Source organism: Lactuca virosa, chromosome 4 (assembly GCF_052849685.1).
Source record: "Lactuca virosa cultivar CGN04683 chromosome 4, Lactuca_virosa_CGN04683_v6, whole genome shotgun sequence".
Classification (NCBI taxonomy): Eukaryota; Viridiplantae; Streptophyta; class Magnoliopsida; order Asterales; family Asteraceae; genus Lactuca; species Lactuca virosa.
In genome coordinates, this window is record NC_136429.1 from 231,573,664 (window position 1) to 231,584,893 (window position 11,230).

The 11,230-nt window shown below is 38.1% G+C and overlaps 1 non-coding gene across 1 annotated transcript; it reads right to left on the reverse strand.

Moving 5' to 3' along the window:
* Positions 1–7,370: 7,370 nt before the first annotated feature.
* LOC145110254 (small nucleolar RNA R71) lies at positions 7,371–7,477 on the reverse strand. Its single transcript, XR_013709637.1, has one exon. It is a non-coding gene; the product is annotated as a small nucleolar RNA R71 (small nucleolar RNA).
* Positions 7,478–11,230: the final 3,753 nt, after the last annotated feature.

The window sequence follows — 11,230 nt, forward strand, 5'->3', positions numbered from 1 at the left end:
GAAACCCATTCTCCACCAAAATCGGACACACATAAGAAACAAGAGGGCTAGGCCGATTTTAGAAGTGTGTATTCTCTCTAAAGTCATTCCAAAAGCATTTGGTGTTGTGTGAAGCATTTGAGGCATCACACTTGGGGTGCTAGGCTCACAAGGTTTCAAGGATCATAAGCAACAACAAGGTAAGTTATTCTATCTTTCATGCAAGTTAAAATTTGTTCCCCATGTATGCTAGATAGGAATATAACCTTGGAATTCAACTTTGCATGATAATTAGACAAACATAGATCCAAGGTTATTAGGGTTGCATGTACACTTAGGAAGTGTTAGAATGCTCAAAACCCATCAAGCTTAAGGGGTGTCCACTCTTACCCACCGCTTCCTTGATTAGTGGAGGGTCGTTAGCCGAACGGGTAAGACAAGGACTTTAAATTCTTCATTAAAAGTATTAATGATAAATACTAAGTAACTAAACTATTAAGAATTCCCAATCTTAGTTACTTAGGAAAATGTGAATGTGGTGCTAACCCATGAAATTACACTTTGCACTTTGCTTAAGTCAGTTAGTGCAGCGCGTGTGGTTAACCAGCACACTAGCTGGATTTAACAAGGTAGGCAAAGGGTAACTTAATGTTTATCATAGTATTGGTGGAGCTCGTGTGGTTAACCGACACATCGATTGAGGGGTAAATATTAAGGGTACCAAGTATATTTGCATGGTTATTCACACCTTTTTTTTTATCCTCGGCATCCCAGTCACAAAACCTGAAGGGCACACTCGAGATTGAAACATGCCATTGAAAAGTTCAATGAATCTCAAAAGATCTAGGAGTTTCAAATCCAATTAAAACCTAATAATTTATTTTGTTTTTCATGGTGGAAGTTGGTGAATCGTCATTCGTCTGCCCTCAAATATTTTAAAGCTTGGATTACGGCAACCCTCTTCCAAGTTATAAAATATTGTGTTGGGTCCTAGCCTTAATATTTCATACTGGGTGTTATATTTAGGACTTAAATCATGTTACTTGAATATCTCCCATATTAGGTGTCTGGTTTAGACATCTATGATCTTCCTAAATCTCATGGAACAAGCTTTCGTAATGAAGATGATGTCCCGTGGTTGGATCATGGAAATCAGACTTCAATTCCTCCACCTCCTCCAATTATTCTCCCTATCCCACAAGTTCAAGGTCACTCAAGCCCCATTGGCAAGCAAGGTCTATATGTGCTCACATTTTGGTGATAAAGTCACATATTGACAAGCCGGGAGAGTTGGGTGTCAATGTCTTGAGAAAGTTGGTTGTTCAATCACTTTCTAAGTTACACAGTGAGTTCCTTTGGGACTACTATGTAACAGACTATGACATGACCCTTAATGATCTTATCTATTTGCTAGGTGCTGCTGAATCAGCAATGATTCGGAGCTCTGGTAAAGAAAACTTGATTACTATATCAACTTCCCAAACTACCATGGACATTGACAATTGGTAACATTGGATATCTAGAAAAGCCTTTTCTTCCCAATGGAAAGGGATCGGCCATAGTCTACTCGGTTTACCAAATGGTAAAGAGAAAGGCTAAGTCTGAGATAGTCTTGTGTACCATTCACAAAGAGTCCATATGCTTATATTGCCAAAGGAAGGGCATTGGTTGCGAAGCTGCCCTATTTACCTGAAAGATCATAAGGTTGGTCAAGTCAAAAGTTTGACTCTACTTCAGGTAAGTCCACTATCTAACTCTGTTAAGTTCCATTTGGAGATTCTTATTACTTGATGTGACTGGGTCGCATGTTGAAGTTTTAAGAAGCAAAGAAAAGAGAGGAAGCTTAAAGAAGAGTATGCTGATTCTGATCGCGAAGATGGATTTCGATCGCATGGTTCGGTGATCAGAATTTTTGAGCTGCTGCTTAAGAGTTGTGATAGATTGCATAGGAATAGATAACAACACAATTTTTCATATGCATTTGCATTGTAAGGATAAGTTTTTCCGCAAGTTTTAAATAAAAGAAAAGTTTTGTTTTTATTTATTTTAAGTATCCTTACAAGAGCATTTGTGAAAAATTGTTGTTTATATGATTCCATTGAGAGCAAAATTGGAAAATGGATTTGATTATGTCATATGTGGTAGTGTCAGAATTTACCAAATAATGAAATATTCTCATCACCCAAGTTTCAGTTGGATAGAAACTTGGAATTATGCAAGTTGTATTGTATATTGAATGAGAATTTTCATCTTCAGAAAATTAAGACTAGTTCCTTGTTCACATGTATATGTGAGTCAAGTGAAGGACTAAGGGACCGAGTACACATTCTTGTGCACTGGTCAAGTCCACCACAAAAGATCGATAAGACTATTCGTCATGATTTACTAAAGTTGAGTAAATATGGTTATACTTACCAGTTTAAGTATAATTCTGAAACATTGGAAAAGTTTCGATGTATTGCAGGACGAATGAGAAGAATCAAATTAGGCAGAAAGATAAAAGCTTCTCAAATCTGAAAAGATGGGAGAATACTTTAGTATCATGTTTTATGATCATCTTAATGATTAAGAAACCATATCAAAATTTGATCCTCTAAGAACATCTTAGTGCATTCCCATGGCTAAGAAGAGGAGTCATGAATTGTTGAAATGGTTAAATCAAGAAGGTGAGTCATACTTCGTTCCAGAACAATTCTTAGAGTCATACTCCAAGATTGTAACTTGAGTGACATATCTTAAAGAAAGGTTCATAACACTTGTCAAATGTAAGAGTAAAATGAGTCCTACTCTTGAAGTTGGTAAGTTGTGATGTTTTGGATAAAACAAAGACCAACTAAGGCCAATTGTGTGAAGTGTTTGTCTTGGTAAAGAATCCGCACTATCTCTTGAATATTTGGCAAGTGAGTCTTATATGTCAAGAGGACAGTGGGAGTCTTAAAGATCTTGGAAAAGCTTCAAAGATCTATTCAAGAATAAAGACCTGTAGTTTATCACTAGCACACGACGTGAGGTTTATAACCTATCGTGTTGATATATTCCTAGTCGTATGCCCATTCCAGTTAAAGTTGGCTTTGCATATGAGTTCTGAGAGTTCTCCATTGGTTGCATAACAACTTGGAAGCAATGGCAGGCCCTTGTGCTGCCAGGTGGCAAGAAGTTGAGACTGCACAAGTTCAATCCATATGAGTTTGTATTTGTCACTAACCTTGTCTGGTGATTATGGTTTTGACAAATTCACATGGATAGGAACACATACACTATAAAATCTAAGTCCCATATGCTTCGGATATAGGATCGATTGCATGTGCTATAATATTCATTTGTTCTAAATTTTTCCAAATGCCCAGAGCATTAAGAGGGAAAAGTACTATTATGACTAATTTGATTAAGCAATTGTCGAGGACAATCTACGGTTTACCAAAGATTGGTTGCTCCGAGACAGTTGGAAGTATAGTGTTAATTCTGGAAGGACCATATTGACATATTCTGAAAAGAGGCAACTCTTGTTCAGGAGTGATAGTCAAAATGGGAATATGGAAATGTTCCCGTAGGTGGAAGTTATTCATTAAATTTGTGTAAGATTAGGAAAATGAATGCGTGAAGGATGTTCAAGGGAATATACTTTGAATTTGAGACTTCGTTTCCAAGGAGTGATCTCCGTTGGAATACTCTGTAATGACTGTTGACAAGTCTTTGTGACTAGTGTGCATAATCATTACAAGAGGATCAATACATATAAGTTCATAATCTAAAAGAGTTCAGTAAATGGTAGGAATTTGGAATTCTTACATTTGCGATAAGGATTTGGGATTGTGAAATGAGAATCATTGGAATTATGTTCAATCGATCTATTTCACAAAGTAAAGATCATAGACAAACTTAGTGTGAATACTTGGTGTATGGCATAACTAATGTTTGGAAAAACATAGTATGCATACTTGGTGTATGGCATGACTAGTGTTTAGGAAAAACCATAGTGTACATGCTTGGAGCATGGGATAAGTATTGTTTTAATTCAAGTATAAAGTTGATAGTTTGAAACAGTATGCAATGGATAATGTGTAATCAATATGGTGATAAATAAAAGATTTTTTATTTATATTCATAAGTTATGAGACCATAGTTGATTCGATTATTCTTGTGTTTCACTTTGCATGTTTTGACTTCCAGAATAACTAGGTCATTCTTCCCGAATGACTAAGTTATTCAAACCATCCACAATCGGTCATATGTTGGAAGTAGATATGAATCAAGACTGTCATGAAGTTGGATTGTAGATGTCCAAGGTATGGGGCATAGCAAGAGTTGCTGCAACATTCATGAGTGCTCATAAGTTCTGAGTATTGGATTCAACCCACGCTCGTTGGTATCACTTCATGGAAATTATCTCAAGTGATCGCGAGACGGTAATATCATATAAGTCTTCAAACCTAGCGATATGACTTGTTTCCTATGAGTTGGTTATGCATTGATTGTATGAAAACGTATTGGTAACTCGATGTTATAAAACGTGCCTTTGTGTATAATTCAACAAGTAGTAGAACAAGCATATGAGTTGAAGTTTATCTGGGCCCCTCTATGACTTTGTGTTGACCCATGTACCGGGCCCGGTCAGAACTAAGTTGATGTGTTCAAATAAGTTCTATGTCAAACAAATCGGAAATCGGGAAACAAACTGCTGGACAATAAGAAAGACATTGTTCCATGTATTTGTCCGGTTGATATCTAGAAAGAGGATTATATGATCACTTATCTTAAATGGCGTATCATCATCATCTCAGTTCCGCGAGACCTTGAAAGAGCTATGATTGTAGATCGGTTCCTGAAGTCATTCTTGCAGTTATAGTTATTAGACTTATCCAAGTGGGAGACTGTTGGATTAGGTGTCTAAGTTCATAACTATTCCTGGAATGTACTTGACCCGGTTGGCATGGTCCATTTGGGTTGCATGGCATTGCAATACATGGATAGACCAAAATGAGAGAAAGGACACTTAAAGATTATTAATATATTATAAGTTCTAATATATTAATAATATTATTTAATTAGTATTGATCAAAGAATTAATTTGGAATTAATTAAGTGATCAAAAGGAGACTAATTAAATATATGGGGTTGATTGTGTAAATCATCTATTAATTAAATATATGGGGTTGATTGTGTAAATCATCTATTCTTCTATAGTGGGCTAATGATCCATGGTTTGTATGGATTGGGTTAAAACCCATAAGGTGCCCCATGGATAGTCCATGGAGGTTACAAACCCATGGATCATGGAATATGGAAAGCCATGACAATTAGGGTTTACATGGTGTAACCCTACTTGTGCCACAACTATACAAAGAACCCTATGCAAGTAAAATCGGGTACTACTTGTACAAGTGAGAGGGCAATCCGATTTTGAGGCTTAGTGAACTTCTGTGAAGGTTATTCCAAGTGTTGTAGTGTTGTGTGAGACATTTGAGGCATCACACTTGAGGTGCTACGCTCAAAAGGTTCTCAAGGAATCCAAACTACAAAAGGTATGTTCTTCTTCTAGCATTTATGTTTAAAAGTTCCCCATGCTATGCTAGAAAAGTTAAGAACCTTGGAAAATCAATTTTGCATGTATCTTAGTAAAACATAGATCCAAGGTTTCTAGGGTTGCATGTACACCATAGGAGTGTTAGAATGCTCAAAACCCAACAGTCACATCATGAAATGAGTAAAGACATAAAGCTCAATCTAGTAATCGTCAATTATAATCCAGGTAATTATCAAACGTAATATCATTCTTGAAACTGAAAAGAATTTGAATGTAATCCAGGTAAGCCTTCAAGCCAAACAGTTGATTTATAGATTATTGCATAGACATCCTTCACAAATTTTATCAAAGGAATTGGTACGAAATACATTTTTTAAGCAGGGGCAAAACAGTCAATCTGGTACAATGTTATGGAGGCATCTCAGGGATAAAGAACACCCAGCCCAGGAAGTTAAATTTATGGAAACCTTCAATAACTATGGTTGATTGAGAATTATCCATTCCAACCACAATTTGAGTGTACAAACTCACACTATCATAATTCCAACACACCATCAAACCTAGAACAAACAGTGGAATAAGAAGAATCAACAAGAAAGCATGTTCAATTTCCAAAAGAAACCAAGAACTAGCTGTAACAACACAGAGTAACAAAAAAAAGGCAGAAGGCGATCAAGAACAGAGTAACAACATAGAGTAAAGATGCAACATCTCAAGGACAGAGTAACAACACAGAGTAACAAAAAAAAGGTGAACAAAGAACAGAAGAATAAGAAAAAAAGAATGAACAAAAGAAGAACAAGAAGAACTTCCGTATCAGTTTGTAACAGAGAACAAGAGAGAAAGCGATCAAGAAGGTAGTACAGAAGATAGGGAACGTATCCTTTTATTATTAAGTTAAGGGTATTTTCGTCATAATGCAACTTTTTATCTTCCATGCGTTTCTTTCTCTCCAATTCCTCCCATTTTGGGATGAAAGTTTGGAACGATACAAATCTGCTCAAATTCCTTCTATTATTTTCTTCTCTTCTAAGAAAAAAAACTAGCGAGCACCAAACTTCTCTGTTTTCCTTCCAAATCCTCTGACTTTCGTTCTCTTCTTTCTTTAAGTGATACTCAGGAGCAGGGTGTTAGTTTTCTGTTTTCTCAGTGATCACGATGTGACAATTCTACCGTCACGACATGAAAGCTGATATTTTTAGTTTTTCATTCATTTTGTGTTTTGTTCGTTTTTATAGTTTTCTCTTGTTTGTTTCTATAATATATATAACCAGGGGATCAAATTTTGCGATCATGCCACCACTTGAAGATCCTAAAATATGCATTCCATAAGAAAAAGGATAAAAAGGTCGGCGAGTCGAGTAGCAAGTTTCAATCAAATAAACTCGAAAGTTTTGATAGAACTCCCGAAAAGAAAGGCATCAGATACGAACTAGAAATCGAGAGTGATTCAGAAGAAGAAGTCAAAAGAAAAGTAGTAGATATGGCGGTCATCACGATAATGACTATGGAGGAATATAATCGGCGTATGCGTCATGATAATGGGTCGGGTGTCGTACCACCAATAATTCCGTCCAATACAAACTTCAAGCTCAAGGGACATATCCTCACTATACTCAAGGATGTTCCATTTTCGGGAAAAGATCACGAATTTGCATATCGACATATTGATCAAATCTTGGACATTGCAAATTACTTCAATGTTCCAAATATCTCACGACATGCAGTGCTACTAAGGATGCTTCCAGTGACATTTACAGGAGCTGCTAAAAACTGGTTAAAGTCACTCTCACTTGAAGCAATCACTACATGGACCAACCTTCGTGAAGAGTTCAGCCACCAATTCAACCCTCCCTTGAAGATAGAGAAATTGAAAAAGTAGATCCAAAATTTTCTGCAAATAAATGGCGAATCTTTATATGAAGCATGGGAGAGATACAAAATTTTACTTCGAAATTTCCCACAACATGATCTCAATGTTCAACAAGAAATTTATATTTTCTATGATGGTGTTAGGTTACAACAAAACAAGTTAAGCACTTCAGACAAATATCAAAACACAAACTTCGGTAAACTCACAAGACTTCTGAAAAACGTAAATCTAAAGAACATGATATTTAACGTGGTTCGGTCAAGGTGACCTATGTCCACGGGCGAACGAGAGAGAAAAGATTTTATTAACTTTTTGGAACAATTACAAGCACTCAAAATTGTATCTCACTTTGAGCACTCACAGAAATCTAGCAATTTACAATGATGGGGGTGTGAGCCTATGTATACTTGAGGGATCAAACCTAAAACCCTAATGGGCCAAGCCCATTGGCCCATACGCCCATAAATGGTGAAAACCAATCATATTCCGCCATACAGCGTCTTCTGGAACATTCTTCCATCTTGAGCATCATAGTGGACTTCATAGAATACTTGGCTCATCGATGGACCAAGATGGTCCATCTTGCGCCATCATGGCACAACAGGAATATGGATGGAACAAGTGACTTCAAGTGTGGTACAAGAACTTCTAGGTTGGAGAAACATCACCATCTTGGCACAACAACATCATGCATGGTGCAACAAGGCCATGCTTGGCTCACCATCATACTCCATGGCGCAAGGAGTACCTCATGGCGCAAGAGTGATATCCCATGGCGCAAGAGGGAGTCTATTGGCACAAGAAGGAGTGCCCTTGGCGCAACAACATTCTTCTTGGCCCAAGTCTTCAGCAGATGGCACAACAAGGTCACCTTGTTGCTCCATATCACTCCCAAGTGCTCCAAACCTCTTCCAGGTGCTCCAAACCCCCTTCTGTATGATTCGTTCCTTTGGCACTTGATCCATTCCTTTGTCAAACGACCCATTCCTTTCTCAGATGATGCATTCCTTTGTCACATGATCCATGAACCCCAAGTGCTCCGTTGTGATCTAAATGCTCCATGTTGGACAAGACTTCATACCCCAACAATCTCCCACTTGAAGGCTTGAACAACTTCATATGCCATTCAAATTTCACCATTCCTCAAAGTAATCCCTGTTTCTCTCTCTCTCTCTCTCTCACTCTCTCTCTCTCTCTCTCTCTCTCTGCCAATCCATTTTCTTCAAACTTCTGAAAGGTCAGTTGAAGCCATGCAAAGCTTCAACTTCTTAGTGGTAACCACCTTGGTGAACATATCAGCTAGTTCGTTCCAAGGATTTTCTTCAAGTTTAGAGTTACTTCATTGATTAACTCTCGAATGAAATGGTACCTCATCTGAATGTGTTTCGTTCTGCTTTGAAACACTGGATTCTTTGCTAAGTGAACTACACTTCGGTTGTCAGAATGCAGTACACAATCTCCTGTTGCATTTCAAATTCTGACAAGAAACTCTTCAACCATATGAGCTCTTTGGTAGCTTCTGCAAGTGCCATGTATTCTGCTTCTGTGGTTGAAAGAGCAACACTCTTTTGTAGCCTTGACATCCAGCTGATTGTTGTACCTCCGTTTGTGAACACATAATCCGTTGTGCTTTTTCCTGAATCTGCACATCCACCTAATTCAACATCATCGAACCCTTCTAAAACTACTCATTTTCTTTTGAAACACAAGGAACACTCAAATCTTCCTTTTAAGTAGCGTAGCAACCATTTCAATCCTTCCTAATATTGTCTTCTAGGATTTGACATGAATCTGCTAACAACTCCCATAGCATGAGCAATGTATGGTCTGGTGCAAACCATTGCATACATTAAACTACCAACTGCAGATGCGTAGGGCACTTTAGCCATGTATTCTCTGTCTTCTTCCGTATTGGGGGATTGCTTCTTGGTAAATCTCAACTGATTCCCCAATGGTGTACTTCTGGCTTTCGCATCTGCCATGCTGAACTTTTCTAAGACTTTCTTGATGTACTTGGCTTGTGAAAGTTTTAGTGTACCGGTAACTCATCCCTGGCTATGCTCATGCCCAATATTTGTTTAGCAGACCCTAAGTCCTTCATCTCGAACTCACTGGCCAGCTGCTTCTTTAGCTTGTTGATCTCCTGCATGTCGGATCCAACAATCAACAAGTCATCAACATATAACAATAGGATGATATAAGAGGACTTGAATTTCTTCAAATAACAGCAGTGATCCATCTCACATTTGCTATACCCATTCCTCTGCATGAAGCTATCGAACTTCAAGTACCACTGCCTTGGAGCCTGCTTCAAACCATACAAACTTTTCTTTAGTTTGCACACCAGATTTTCCTTGCCAACTATGGGAAAACCTTCTGGTTGTGCCATGTAGATGTCTTCTTCAACGTCACCATGGAGAAAAGCTATTTTCACATCTAGTTTCTTTAGATGGATATCTTCAGAGGCCACAATTCCAAAAAGCATTCTGATTGTAGTCATCTTACAACTGGAGAAAAGATATCATTATAATCAACCCCCCCCCCTTCTGTTGGAAACCCTTGACTACCAATCTTGCCTTGTATCTCTTGCTTCCATCAATGTCATCCTTAACCTGAAACACCCACTTGTTTTGAAGTGCTTTCTTCCCTACTGGGAGCGTGACTAAGGACCAAGTATGATTCTTTTCAAGCGAGCTCAATTCTTCTTCCATAGCCTTCTTCCATTGTATGGATTCTTTCATTCTCAAGGCCTCTTGATAAGACTCAGGTTCTCCATTCTCTGTCAGCAACAAGAAGCTTGCTGAAGGAGAATACCTGACTGAAGGCCTTCATACTCTAATGGATCTACGGATGGTAGGAGTTTTAATTTATACACCTTCATTCTCTGAACTACTATCATTTATGTTCCTACTATCTCCAGTTTCATCATAGCTCCCACTGCTTCCTGAACTTTCACATATCTTTGGAGTACTGACAGGTTATATAATGTCATCTTCTGAAGTTTCTTCTAACTCAACTTGTTCTTCCTTTTCTGATTGTTTCTTACTGCTTGAGCCCTTAGCAAGTTCATCCATGTATAGCACATTCTCATTGAGAACCACATCCCGACTTCTGATAACCTTTTTGTTCTCGTTATCCCAGAAGCTGTAACCCATGTTGTCCAACCCATAGCCTATAAAGGTGCCCTTCCTTGACTTTGTCTTTAGGTTGTCTCTCTCATATTCTTTGAATTTTACATACGATACACAACCGAGGACCTTTATGTGTTTGAATGAAACATCATGACTTTTCCATTCTTCTTATGGAATCTTGAACCCTATGGGAACTGAGGGTCCTCTATTGATTAGGTATACAGCTGTGTTGACCGCATCTGCCCAAAACATCTTAGGCAAACCTGCATGTAGTCTCATGCTCTTCGCCCTTTCGTTCAATGTTATGTTCATCGTCTCAGCTACTCCATTCTGCTGAGGTGTTTCTGGAACGGTCTTCTGCATCCTGATTCCATGTTCAGCATAGAAATCAATGAATTCTTTGCTCATGTATTCACCCCCATTATCGGATCTGAAACACTTGATTTTCAAGTTAGTTTCATTTTCAACCATCGCTTTCCATTTCTTGACAGCACTGAAAACTTTAGACTTCTGCTTCAAGAAATAGACCCCAACTTTTCTAGTGCAGTCATCGATGAAAGTAACATAATACCGGGATCCTCCCACTGAAGCAACTGAAGTGGGACCATACACATCTGAATGAACAAGCTCCAACGTCCCTTTCTTCGGTGGATGTCTTATATTAGTGAAAGTAACTTTCTTCTATTTGCAAAAAACACATGGCTCATAGAAATCTACTGTCGC